We start from the raw sequence: 14,054 nt of genomic DNA on the forward strand, positions 1-14,054 counted from the left end.
CTTGCTCAGTCCTATTCTAAATCATCACAGTTTCCACATTTTTTTTAACATGTTCATCTCTGCTGCAAAGTCCTGTCAAATGTTTATGACTACCAGAGTTTACACCCTGTGCCTGTCTGCATGCTAAGTTTGTGGTGGGATAGGACACATAGGAGGAGTTTTTTTTTTTCTTTTTTTTTAAGCTTAAGAGGACTAAAAGTTTATCATTTTAAATAATAGCATAATAATACATAGCAGTAATAATGAATAATAGTAAATAATGATTGATATCACTGATATTTATCATACTGTCATATGAAGACCAGTGTAAACAACCTGCTAAATGCAATGAAATTATGTTGCCACTTCACTTTGAACTCAGCTCGTTCTGCTTTTACATCACTAATGGATGAGGTCAGTCTTATTTTACAGCCTCTGAAATTGGTACTGTAGATTTCTGTAAATGGCCCGTGGATGACCCAGTTTATTGGCAATGTCTAGCTACAGCTGTGTAACATATTTTCCTTTTGTGTCCTCCAGCCTCAGTTTTGACCTTTGCCTCGGCTGATTATCCAAAGACCAGAGACCACACAGGTATGAATTAAATTTTCCCTTCCAAAATATTGTTGATGTCATGCCATGAGATATTTACCTGTGCTAAAAGCAAGCAAATATAGACCTACACATGCACACTCTTCTCCTCTGTCTCTATCTGTCTGTCTGTCTGGTTGTGGTTAAAATGTGGTTCACATTTTAATCCCTAACTCCCCCTCTCCCCACCTCCCTCAATGTGTGTGAATCCGATGCTGTGATTTTAGTAGCTCTGTCTTTGTTTTAATTACATGCAAGAGTGCCTCACTCTGTGAACCACGCCACTGTTTTTTCCCTGCAGGATCTGGCAGCTTGTTTATGTATGGATATGCATTTTATTGTCTGGACGACGCACAAACGATAAGTTAGCAGCCAGTGATCTGCTTTCAATGCAGCTCAATCAGGCCTGTAAACAGAGCAGGGCTGGGACAGCAGGCTAATGAAACAGAGACTTAGTCCATTTTCTGCTGCTTTGATCCATATTACAGGCCCCGCTGGACCGCAGCATGTTCCTTCAGTGTACCGCTTTCCCCCACTTCAGCCTCACAGCTAATTGGTTCTGGTCTCCCAACTTTATTTCTGTTGACTGCAAGACAGTGACCAGAAGATTAGTGATCAGCAAGCTCGGGTTCATGCTCTGCAGACACCGCAGTGCAAGGCACATACTTGTGTGTTTTGTTTTGTGAGCTTGTGTGCTTGTGTGCACACTGCGACTGGAGGCGTGCATGCTTGTCTAAGTGTGTGTGAAAAGGCCTTGTGTAGAGAAGAGAGAGAGCCCTGGAGGCTTGTCAATCCCCAGCACTTGGTATCACAGCGGGGTCATTAAGGCCTCCGTTTTTTCCAGGAAATAGTAAAGAAGACATGCAGACAAACTGAGTGTGGTGTTGCTGGGGTTGGCTTGGTGTCGATAGAATAATGCTGGAATCCTCTGTCCCCGTATCTCAGACCATGACTCAGAAGAGCTATTAGAGAGATGGATAAACAATCCCAAGTGGGGTTGTTGAGTTTGGTTTGATCTCTACCACAACTGTGCTCTGCGTGATGTCTCCTCATCGGTGAATCATATCTATCAGGAAGCTCCAGGTTCAGCTAGGACCTGAGTAGAGAGGGAGAGAGTGCAGCACAGACAGACAGACAGACAGACAGACAGACAGACAGACAGACAGACAGACAGACAGACAGACAGACAGACAGACAGAAAGATACTTAAACACCTTCTGATATGGAGGTTACACTAAATCTGGCATGAGTGTTTTTGGCTTTTGGACTGGGCCTGAGGGGGAGGATGTGAAGAGGGTGGGTTGGAGTGAGAGCAGGAGAGAGGAGAGGGAGGTGTGGAGGCAAGTCTGGGTCTGAGTGGAAACTTGAATGGAGTGGAAACTGGGCTGGAGGCCACTCAGCAGATCCACCTGAACCCTGCCAGAGCAATCAGCTATCGGGAGTTTAGAGAGGGAACCATTTGCCCCCTAAGTAAATTCAGCAGGGGTTTGTAGGGATTTGGCCTCCTTTTTGAGCTCTAATGTGGGGATATTTTGGTAAGTGAAGTCCTCTTGTTTTCTGGAGAGGGTGCCAAAGCCTGTCTGCCTTTTAATGGGATCACAGCGGACATCCCAGGAACCACCGCCAGGTGAAGTGATTCCGCTCTCTACTTCCAGCTGTGTAAACACTCACATGCAAACACACACACACACACACACACACACACACACGCACACACACACGCACACGCACACGCACACACACACGCACACACACACACACACACACACAGACAGACCACAAACACATGCATGCACTCTCCCGCCCACACACACACACACATACACACACGCATAGACACATGTACTATCACTTCTAATAGAGTGCTCTCTGGCTCACATTGAGGGAAATACTCACTTTCCCTTTTTCTCGGAGATAAAAACAAAGCTCATTTTGCTGCTTTTGAGAAAGTTCTTGGCCTTGTTAAAAACAATGAGTTGCTTCAAAGATGTAAACAAATTTAACAAGAGCTGGTGTTGTCTTTTCTCAGGCTGGGAACGTTCAAAGGAGCATGACATTGTCCCTCCTCTCTCTCACTCACTCTATTGCTTTTGTATTTCATTTTCTCGTAAATCCTTTATTTAGCCTTTTCTGCTGACATTAATTCTGTGTGCAACCTTTATTCCCCCCCGGCATTCAGTCAGTTCTGCAATATTATTAGGCCTTGATGTAGTGAAATCTCACATCATCCAGCTTTTGAAGATTAATGCTGAAAGTGTTTACACTAACAAAGCGTATAGTTACGAACTTATTTGGAATTTGGCGCTTGGTCATTTTAAGACGCAGCTTTACTCAGCCAACGTGGCCTATAGGGTAAGTTTGTGCAAAGAAGGAGGGAGGGAACAGTCTTAGTGGCCGGGCAGTAGCTGTACTGTTAAAGGCATTTGGACTTTAAAGCTCCATTGTTTATATAACCAAGAGAAAGTCGAGACTCCCTTATGGCCCTTTTGAAAAGCAGATGCCGGAGATTTTTGCCTCTGCATTTTATGGCTTATTTGCTACCAAGGAGATTCTGAGATTTCTTATGGGACTAAATCTTTCCTCACTTTGCATGTGTCAGGCAGAAGTTACAGGGGTTTAACTGCTAGTGTAATCATACTTGTGTACAACTGTCCACTTTAACACCTTTTAACCCTTAATGAAGTGTTTTTGTGCATGATAGATACAGCTGAGAATCTCTGCAAGAATGTCTGCTCTACTTATGAAACTACTAGGACCTGTCCGTGAACGTTCTTTTTAATATGGTCTTTAACTGATGGTCTCATTCAAAACAACTCTTAGTAAAATTAGTCCAGTGCCCTTTTTTATCAGGGCATATGGTTTTAATTGGTAGATGTGGAAAAGAAACTGTGATGTTGCGGTCAGTGTTATGGTATGCAGATTTGTATATTGAAGACTATACAGGACTCACTATACAGGTATAACACAGTAATTCACAAAGCAGGTAACACAAAATTAAAGTTCCAGACTAATTTTCCATCCCTGGTGATGATTGCAGTGTATTATTTTTCAGCTGTTTTCACTTAACCATCAGGGCTGCCCTCTCAGCAAAAACACCCCGTCTTAACAAGTCATTTAGTTTCCTACTCAGACTTGAGGTCTTATTTTTCATTAAACAAGGAAAATGTTCTGCCATTTGGGTGAAATGATTCCACTTGCTAAGGCAGATCGCTGCACTAGCATCAGTGCTACACCTAAGGCACACAAACACAAATCAGTCACTGATGGCACTGTCTGTCTCCGAGTCACCACACTGATCTTAAGAGCAGTCAACCGCAGTCATCCTGAGCTCAGAGAAGCCATAGTGTTGACAGAACTTTCATAACCAGGATAGCGTTATATAAGGCCTGTGTCACAGATCCTGCTCTGTGTGTGAGCATATTTTTCTGTGTCTTGTGTGCAGTCATGGGTTAAATTACAGCTGGAAGGTGTGATGTTTTTAATTATGACTAACCAGCCATGCCTCGCAGCTACAGGAAGAGGGTCCAACCTAAAGAGTCAATCTGACAGTGTCTTTTGCCAGAACAGACAAACTGGTCCTAATAAGACCACGAAGGCCCAAAAGTTAGTTTTTCCATTCTGCCTGGTGTGTGGAGGTGTAATGTTAACCCTGTGGTGTTACGGTTGGTTTTCTGCAGTTATAGTGTGCATATATTAATGATAAGATCAACACTTTTGCATTTGTTCAAAGTTTCATCCTAAGAAAAGTTGTTTTGCCCAGTTGCATAGTTCTCAGAAAACAAGCAGTAATTTTCTTGAATACCATCACGTTCTTTTGTGTGACCTCCTCCAATACAGAGTTTGTGCAACAACAACAACAGCACAACATAGATTAGTGTGGTGTGCATATCTAGTTTTTCTACTGGGAAAAAGGGTGTTAAATTGCTAGAAAATTAGAATAACTCCAACGTTTTAAAACATTCTTAACTTTCAGTAGGTGAGTCGCCGAAACAGCTTCTTAAGACTAATTCTTTACAGTGTAATTTCTCTCCATTCATTTATTTTTACCTTCAGAACCTTATCAGGACTGTGCATTTTGAGACAACTTGCCAATTCCCAGCCTCCCGGACTGCATTAGTCCGTGTGTTAGCTCAGAGCTCAGCCTTATTGAGAGCCTTATTGAAAGAGTCTGGATCGCAGCCTCATCTGTTTGCTCAGCTGCATGACTCAGACCTCCCCTGGGGATCAGTCAGCTGCTGTCCCTCTGGATGTGCCACCATGCCTCCAAACATTCACTACTGTTGTGGTCCCTGTTTGGTACACATACAAGAATTAATGTTGAAAAGTCCTCTATGTATGACATGTCATACATAGAGGACTTATCTGTTTTATTTTGGCAATGGAGGGAGAAACCTGATGTGCCACAGGGTACATGCTAAAGTGTAGTGTATGTTAATGTGCGTGTGTATATTTATAGACTGGTTTTCTCATTTGAGTGTTGTATGCAGGGCTGAATATCAAACTTAAGTATTTCAGTGGTATCGGGTATCATTAGTAATTGCCAAAAACTGGCATCTATCAGATTCATAATGTTGCTTACTTATTCTTTGATTCTCTGTTGCTGTTTTGAATGAAAACTTTCCTAATTTTTTCTAATATTGTTTAGGCAAAGTTCTGGTTTGGCTGCTTCTATTTCACATTTGAGAACCTCTTTTGTTAGATGAAAAGTATTATAGGAAAACAGCCTAGAAGCTTGTACTGAACAGTTTCAAACAATATGCATCTCCAGTTTTATGTGGTATATGCACAAGATGTGGATGTATGTTGTGTTAAATATACAATATACAGTTTATGCATTTGCAAAATTCATTCACATGTGTAAATGAAACCTACAAAAGTCTACAAAAAAACTTTACCCGTACCGTAGGGGTGATCCAGCACTTTTATTTGCCCTGCATGTTGACCCCAACCACAGTCACATTCAGGGCTTTCACAGTGACCCACTGGCTTGCTAACCCACTGGATTAGCAGCACAGTGAGCTGAGAGGCAGCTGAGTGATATACTGCGTGTGTAAAAGTAAAGGGCGTTAAGTGGAACACAAGCCAACAGCAGTAAAAGCCACAATATATCTGGCAAGACGTGTCTTTTCTGCAGCATATCCATCCTTGGCCTTAGTAGTAAATGTGTGTGCTTGTGTGTGTGTCAGTGTGTATGTGTGCTATTGTGTGAGTGTGCACAGTCCCATTTCCCCAAAGTGGAGCCTGGCCTTACAGATTGACCCCATGAGCTGATTTATGTTTAGATTTCATTCCATTCATTCTGTAATGCTGGGTGGGTTTCAGCAGGAACTGTTAACCAGTAAATCACCCAATGAAACGTGTGTCACATGTAACTGACATCATAAGCTTTACATTTTAAGATACATTACAGGCTACTTAAAGTTCTGCATGCGTGCAGTGGCTTGGGAAGGAGTTGTCAAAGATAGATCCAGATATGAACTGAAAACATGCCTGTGTCACTGTGTGTGCAAGTTTGTTTGCATGTCACCACACGTATCTGACTGTACTTGTGTGTATGTGTGTGTGAGGGAGGAAAAGAGCAGTAGGCTAATTTGTGGAGATAGTGGAATCATTAAGCCATGTCTTGGTAATGGAGACTAATGTGGGATTAGGCAGCCGTAATGACATGCACTCGTCTGGAATGCTTCAGTAGCAGCAATCAGCGTGGAAAATGGAGTGATATGGAATTTCTTTGACAAGCTTTCATTCATATTCATAAATGGATACTAATGTGGAAAACTATGAGAGAGTAGCTTACTTAAGGGAAATGATGATATGGTCTTGGAAAATTATCTAACTTATTAAATATGATTGTGTCCTTAAGCACATTAAAATGACCTTGATGCCCCTTTAAAGCTGTTTGCGTCCCTGTTCCCTTTGAAGCATCCCTAATCATTTGTGAAAATATCTATACAGTGTGGCTTACGACCAAATTTAGTTGTGTGAGCAGTTGAGGCTTCGTAAGCTTGCTGTGCACTTTACTTGACGTTATCAGACATGAGAGAGAGGCTCTAAGACACTGATACGATACAGGACTAAAGCTCTGGATGGGCATGGGTTTTCCATAGTGACGCCATCTGCAAATGAGTCTGTGTACAAGATTGGGCCTGCCTCTTACCTTTAGTTATGCAGCAGTCACTGATCACTTCCTTAGCTGTTTGTGTGACAGCCACAGCATTAAGGAGGCAGGCGGAGGAGGAGGAGGAGGGACATAAATGACCAATTTATGTTTTTCTAGGAATCAGAGTTTTGGAAAGGACTCATACCCTCCATTTACCCCCCTGGACTGCCTGAACTGTACCCCCCCTTAGCCAGGACTCTCTCAGTGGTCAGACCGCTGTGTGCCCCCATGCTGGGATTAGATGCATTTATAAATGGAGATGTTCTCCAGCCTTCCATGACTCCTTAGTATTACATTTCCATGTCCGTTTCCTCTTCTTTCCTTCATTTTGCTTCCCCTGCTTCCCCCCCTCCTTCCTGGTTTTCTTCCTACCCCTTGCTTCATTGCCTTTTTCTCCACCTTCTGCACCTCAGCTTTTGTGGGAAAGTACTCAAAGAGGACCGGGCCATCTATCAAACAGGTCATTAAAAAGAAATACAGAGACAAACTGCACTTCGAACAGTAAAGCAATGAATCAATTAGTTTCTTGTTACCATGGGTTATTGTCAATAGAACAGTGGAAAAAGAAAAATGTTGCATGAACAACAAACCAACACCGTCAAGGAGCTATTTATACATACATTATTAACACAGCTCATAAACGCCTACTTGTTTTATTACTCTTCTTTCCAGGGGTGTTTTCAGTTTTGTTTGATCAAACTATAACTTGTGTGATTGATATTTGGATGTAGATCATACTGCTGCAACACGCTGCCAGATACAAGACGCAGTAAAAATCTTGGTAAGCAATACACCTTGAGCAATGAAACGCCCAATGTACTGCAGTAAAACTACGATTATTAAATGTAGTTAAGCACACCTTGTATACAATGCCACACCACCCAAAAACGTTTAACGGCAGTGTGCTGAGCTGCAGTCGAGTTTTCTTAAATCCGCATTTATGAATTCTTGGATTTGTACATCATTGCCAGTTTTACCACCCTATCCATTTCCTGCACTCGGTCTGGCTTATGACATTGATATGACTGGAACTGTTATGTCATCTAATAATACACCCAGCGAGATTTATTTTTGAAGGTATTTCCTACATAACTCTGGTTGTTTCTTCTCTGCTGCCATGTCTACTGAAATCCTAGGAATGGAAAACAAACACTGCTGGTGTGTGGGTGTGGGTGGGAATCTGTCTGTGGGGATTTAAATCTGCTGCACTTTGCTCCAAATATTAATGCTGAGATTTAGAGGTCTGAGTGCTCCAGTGCACACAGAGATACATGTAGTCCCATGCCATCTTTTTTATTTTATTAGTATGTGCATCATGCACGTTCAGTGACAGTTAACTCTTTAGCGTAACATCAGTCAGGATACCCAAGATCAAATTATTTCTTTGGGGTGTCAAGCTCTGACAGCTAGGCCTGCATGGGTATGTCTTATGTACTGTGTCCTGCTTTATAAACTGGGGGCAATGATTTTCTTTATTGTTTGCACTGATTGCATACTAGGAACTGGAAGTCATGACATCTCTGTCTCTGCTGTATCGATTTTTACCATTCTTGTTTTAGGATGGCCATAAAAAAAGGAGAGATTTATTACGAATAAAAAACATAATTAATAGCCACAAATGTTAACTACATGTTGTCATGTCCTGCAGCTAAAGCTAGACAACTAGAGTTTTGTGTGCACCAATCTTCTTCCAAAATCCACTAAGAGCTGCTGCTTCAAGTATTATTGAGATTCTACAAATTTTGCCTTCAGTGTTGAGAAACCTTCCTCACATGATGGTGATGATAAAACAAATCTTGACTGTTTCACCACCTCCACCCAAACCCCTCACTAAGAAGAGGTCATTTCTAATGTCCAGGGAGTGTATGTTTTACTGATGTCATGTTGCATGATTTCTACTTTAAGTCTGCACAGTTCATGCATACTCCTCTGGCTGCCAACGGGGGAACTTGTGAAGCTTTTGGTGTCACCTCCTGAGCGACCAACACACTGACAAAGACACAGCATGCTGCATAATGATGGAAAAATGCTTCACAGCCCCAATTTATGAGGTGCAGGTTTTTCAGATGCTATTTTATTGCACCAGGAGATAATCTCCTGGGACACAAGGCATTATTAAAATTGTTAACACTGTGTTTGTCAAAAGATAGAAGTAATACTGCTGGGCTGATGTCTTTCTTGTTCTAATGATGTCACTGCTCAGTGGTCACGGGGGACCTGTCCTCCTGCAGCGCTTAAGGGAGAGAGATTGGGTGGAACGCATCTGTAGACACAATACATCATTGGCCTATTTCATTGCGGTACACAAAGAATATTTGTCTTGTACTCATGCTTTTACATGCAAACACACATCTGCAGATATCTTGAAGGCCACGTGTCTCCACGTTTGGGGCAGATAGGGATAATGATCTGATCAAGAGCAGTGTAGCAGGGAATGCATTGTCTTGTTTGAACTGTTGGATGAAACATGTAACCTTTTTTTTTAGCCTGGGCTGCTTTGTGTTATATTTCTCAGTTTCCTCTTCAGTGCTCAGTTGTCATGTTTATGCCTCTGTTTCTCATTTGCATGCTGATTGAGTCAAAAAAAAAAAAAAGACAAGTGGATTTCTGTTTATTGCTCACTTTTTCTGGATCCTAACGGCACACGCGCCCAGTACATCAGCAGACCTGCCCTGTGTATTTGTCCAACTCTTCCTCTCCTGTAGGCATAGAAGACCTGATGTTAGTAATTTTACTGCTGGATCTTGTCCTGTAGACCCATATGGTTTCACTGGCATGGATCAGGATTATTAATCATGCTCTGCTGCCCATGAAAAATGAATGTGATACTTCTATTGTACTACAGCAGGGTCCGATGAGTGAAATGACTTGAACACTTGGTCTGAACGACAGCATCAGGTTGTTTCCTGACTTCTCAGTTGACATGGTTGTCTGGTCAACCTTTGTTGTGGATATGTGGAGTGATATGTATGGCTTACTTTGTTTTATATCTTACACCTTTTCTTTCATTTACTTATGTTGCTTATTTGTCAGTATTTTTCCACAAAAGTCTCACAATGACATACTGACACTCTGTGCATTTGTTTTACCTACGAATAACACAACTCACAAATGAATTGACTTATTTAATTGAGGGTATCCATTTACTTTGATCCTGTTTGATCCTGATTCCAGGTTTAGATCTCACACTAGCTTTCAGACTGACACTAAGGTATTTGATTGGCTGTGACCGATTATTTACAGTACATCATTGCGATTGGCCCACAGTTTGAGAAGCATGAGTTGAAGTTTGCCAAGAACCACTACCTTTTTCCCCTTACCCCTACTTGGCTGTCAGTCCCCTGTGTGTGCACTGTATGTGAATGTATATACTTCTGAAGGATACCTTATTACTTTATGGGGCTCGACAACGGGAAAAAGGATGTATCCATATTTTTTTTTCATATCAGTGGTTAACTGTTAATGATACATATCGCAGTATAAAGTCATTGTATGCTGAGCTTAAAGATTACCTTGAGGTGAACCTGAAAAATGACCCATAATTATATAACCTATAACATAGAAAATGTATTTAAACAATTAAATGTTCAGTTCATGGCCAAAGCTTTAAGTCATCAAAGTTTTGTCACTTCACTGACATCATTTCACCACTTTTATCCACAATAGCCTTTTGTATGACTGTTGATCTGTTACTTTCTGTCCTGACTCTTGAAGCTTTCTCTGAGGTAGTGCTCATCTCTCCTACCTTTGCAGCATCTTAGCAATAGCATTTATTGTGCTGGCGTTTGAAAGACGGCTTGTGTTCCTAAAGAACAGGCCTTGTTTTCCTTTGTCAAGCAGTGTACCTTATCAACAGTATATGGATGCTTCTTTTTTTCTTGGTGAGCACGTTTCTATCACAGTCATTGTTTATGGTGTCTATATCGCTCAGCAAAACAGTGCTATAACTTAAATCGCTCTTTTCCTTTGCATGCTAATAGGACTTGTTCATTCCTTTTGGACATCCATTTCTCATCAGTCAGCCTTGTGCAGGCATGCACGTTGCCATCCATGCTGACTACTGTATAGAGGTTGCATGGATCTTTAAACTCTCTTTCCCCCTGACGTCATGCGTTTGGGTTGTGACAAGTAGCAGTCCCTCTTCCCAGCAGAGCTGTAGTGCACGCTATACTGCAGTGAGGTCACCACAGTAAAACAACACAGAAAGTTTCCTAAGGTCGTAAAGGCTGGCCGCTGAGTGTTTGGAGCACTAGGGGAATACGTCCTGGATAATTGGTGGGATAATTTCCGTAGCGGCAGCTGAGGTCAGGCATGGGCCTCCTTCCCCCACTGTCCACAGTCCACACATACAGCCAAAGCCCCTAATCTGCCCTTCCTCTCATCACCATAACATCTCGTCTAATTGTAGTTTTTCCCTTGCCTCACCAATTTGCCCCAACTTTCGGCCACACTCACCTCATGTGTACCCATTCTGGTCTGAAATAATGTACTCCTGTGGAGATATGGTCACTTAATGTCAGATAATGTCTTGTCCCTGACTGTTATGGTGGGATTTAGGACTGACCTTTTGCCCCCCAAAAGAGACTCTTGACCTGAACTGTTTTGACAAGAGCAACAACAACAATATGTACACATTCACAGCAAGGAATACACACATACTGGAAACATAAAAAGCATGTAAATACAGAGAGACTGAGGCATATAGCCAAATGATTTTCAAGCCGCCTCTGTTTTGAGCTATGCTAAGTGCCTTTTAATGGTGATCATTTGGCTCAATAGCCTAGACCTGGACAGAAGGTCAGAATTTGTAACTGCAGTTTGAAGCACTTTTGATGGCACTTGCAGATTACAGTAAATTGAGGTACACGCTGAAAGGTAATGATATTGTTTCTTTTTGTCATAAAAAAGAAAGTGTTGCTTCTGATGAACAGGGCAATGGCAGAGTGTTAGGAAACAGTTGTCTACGTGCACACAGAGCATTTATTTAGTTGGAAACATGTTTCTGGTAACATGACGAATGTAAGTTGGACATTCACTCCCCTGTCACGTCTGGTTTGGACTCCACCAGTTCCTGAGAGAAATACTGGGCTCTTTAGCTGATTGATGCTCAACTATGTTCACCAGCTAGTTCTGTCTGCCATTTGGCTCAAGGCATTTTGCATACAGTGGATTTTTTTATTTATTTATTTATTTAAAACAGCTGCTTGCTGCTGAAAAAGCAAAATAAGGAACCTGAGAGATGTTAAAATGTTCTGTGGAGCTGAGGGGAACTAATTCTATGTTTGTCACTGTGAGTCACCCCTTTCACATTACACTTAGTCATTTGATCCGTTGTTTATATAAATATTTCAATCAGTGCAGCTTAAAATATAAGCAAATTACTTTAACAAGTTGCATGTGGACAATAGATGCAACAGATAATCATTTTCGGCTCTTTTCTCTGTTTGCAAGTTGACCTCATCTTTGCTGTTTCTTTTATTGCTCAATTGTTTCCTCATTTTTTCCCCTTTATTTCCTCTTAATTGCCACTTTTCCCTGATAAATTCCTGCCTTGTTCATCTTCCTTTGCTCCTAAATCAACAGTTCTGATCTATCTCTAGGCCTGTGTGTGTGCTGCACTGCTGCATGGATAGCTCCAGCTTTCTCCATCCCAGTGCAGCTAGCACAGCGTGTTGGAGACTTGCTCTGTGGGTGGGAGGCAGTTGCATGCGAGGCACACTCTGGGCCGCGTGCTGTGGGCTTTTCTCCCCTTTAAACCTCTGTAGATTTTCTCTTTCTCACTCCATTTTTCTTTTTTTCTCCCTTTTTCTCTCAGTTCCTGCGGCGAGGGAAAAACTTACGGTGCGGTTTATTTGTTCTGGTTTGGTGTCGGTTCTCACATGTCCTTGGCAGGCTTTCATACCTCCATGACAGTTGCCTGGATTGCGAGGGATTATCATGATATCATGTGCACGTGTGTGTCCGTCTGGCTGTTCACGCCGATGCTGTTGCAGCGCTACTTTTTTTCTAGGGCAGAAAACGTATATGTGTGCATTGTGTGTGTGTGTGCGCGCTATACAGCCTGTTACTATTAATGTTGGAGTGCTTGACTGCCAGTGTATTTCCCTGCCACAGCGCTTTGGTCTCCAGCATCCAGAGACTCATCTTTCCCCTCTCCCTCACCTCATTTGTGTGTCTGTCTTGTTTATGTTCCTCCTCGGAGAAAAACCACTCCGACCTTGTAGGAAGGAGCGCGAGGCCTACAATTCAACTGGTGATTTGAGGGAAATGAATGAGGGGGTTCAGAATGAGGGGAGGGCTTGGGAGAAGGAGGGGGGTTAAGTGAAAGGCAGAATGGGAGCTGAGCTGTTTCCATCTGACTGTTTCCACTAATGCTAAATTGCAGCCACTGGAAGACAGTGACCTCCTCCTAACATGTGTTCACCATTAATCCAGCCGTGGTGAGAGAAGGCCTGTTTTCACCAGGAGAGAAAGATGAGACAGGAGAGGAGATGCCCCACAACCCTCATATTATTCACACCATATTTATGTACATCATCTGTGTCTCTGTCTGTGTGAATGTATTTTTAAATATGATACTTCACATTACTTATGAAATGAAACACATCTTTGTTTTTCATACACTTTGCCTTGTGAGCAGTAAATCATTTTAATTTCTAATATGAAATGAATACTTTTAAATTAAAATTGAAATTGAAATATAAGTCCAGGTGCTCAGAGAAACAGAAGTGCTGTAATCACTGATCTACCAAAGTTCTCTAAGGACAAACCAAGACAGAATACAGCTTTCAGCTGTTGAGAGAAACAAACTTGAGTGTATTATTGGTAAATAGAGGTGGTTGAGTCATTCCCTTTTCTTTCCAACCGCGATTGGAGATTAGATATTCCATTTCATGTCCACAAATATGCTCTGCTGCTAATTAAAGGGCCAGTGCTATATATTTTTTTTGCCTGGGTCAGCAAAAGATTTGACACTTCGGATGTATTTAGCAGATGATGACCTTTGCTTCCCCCTTTACTTTACTTTTTTTTCCCTCCCCTAAACATCTCTCACTCAAAAAGAAATGAATGTGAGGATTTATGCTCTTCACTTTCTCCATTATTTTTTTCTTCTCTTCTTGCGTTATCTTTTCTGTTTTTCTTGCTCTTCGTGCTGCTTCATATTGCCATATCGAGCCACATGACTTTTGCTGTGAGTGGGAGAATGTGCAGGGGACCCAGGGCGCGTTGACATCCAGCTCCTCTGTGTGATGTATGAGATGGATATAGAGGGGGTAAAAGGGGGGAGGAGGGTGAGGGATGCAAGCCCTGTTCCAATATTTGG

The sequence above is a fragment of the Toxotes jaculatrix genome, chromosome 5 (genome assembly GCF_017976425.1).
Source record: "Toxotes jaculatrix isolate fToxJac2 chromosome 5, fToxJac2.pri, whole genome shotgun sequence".
NCBI classification, from domain to species: domain Eukaryota; kingdom Metazoa; phylum Chordata; class Actinopteri; family Toxotidae; genus Toxotes; species Toxotes jaculatrix.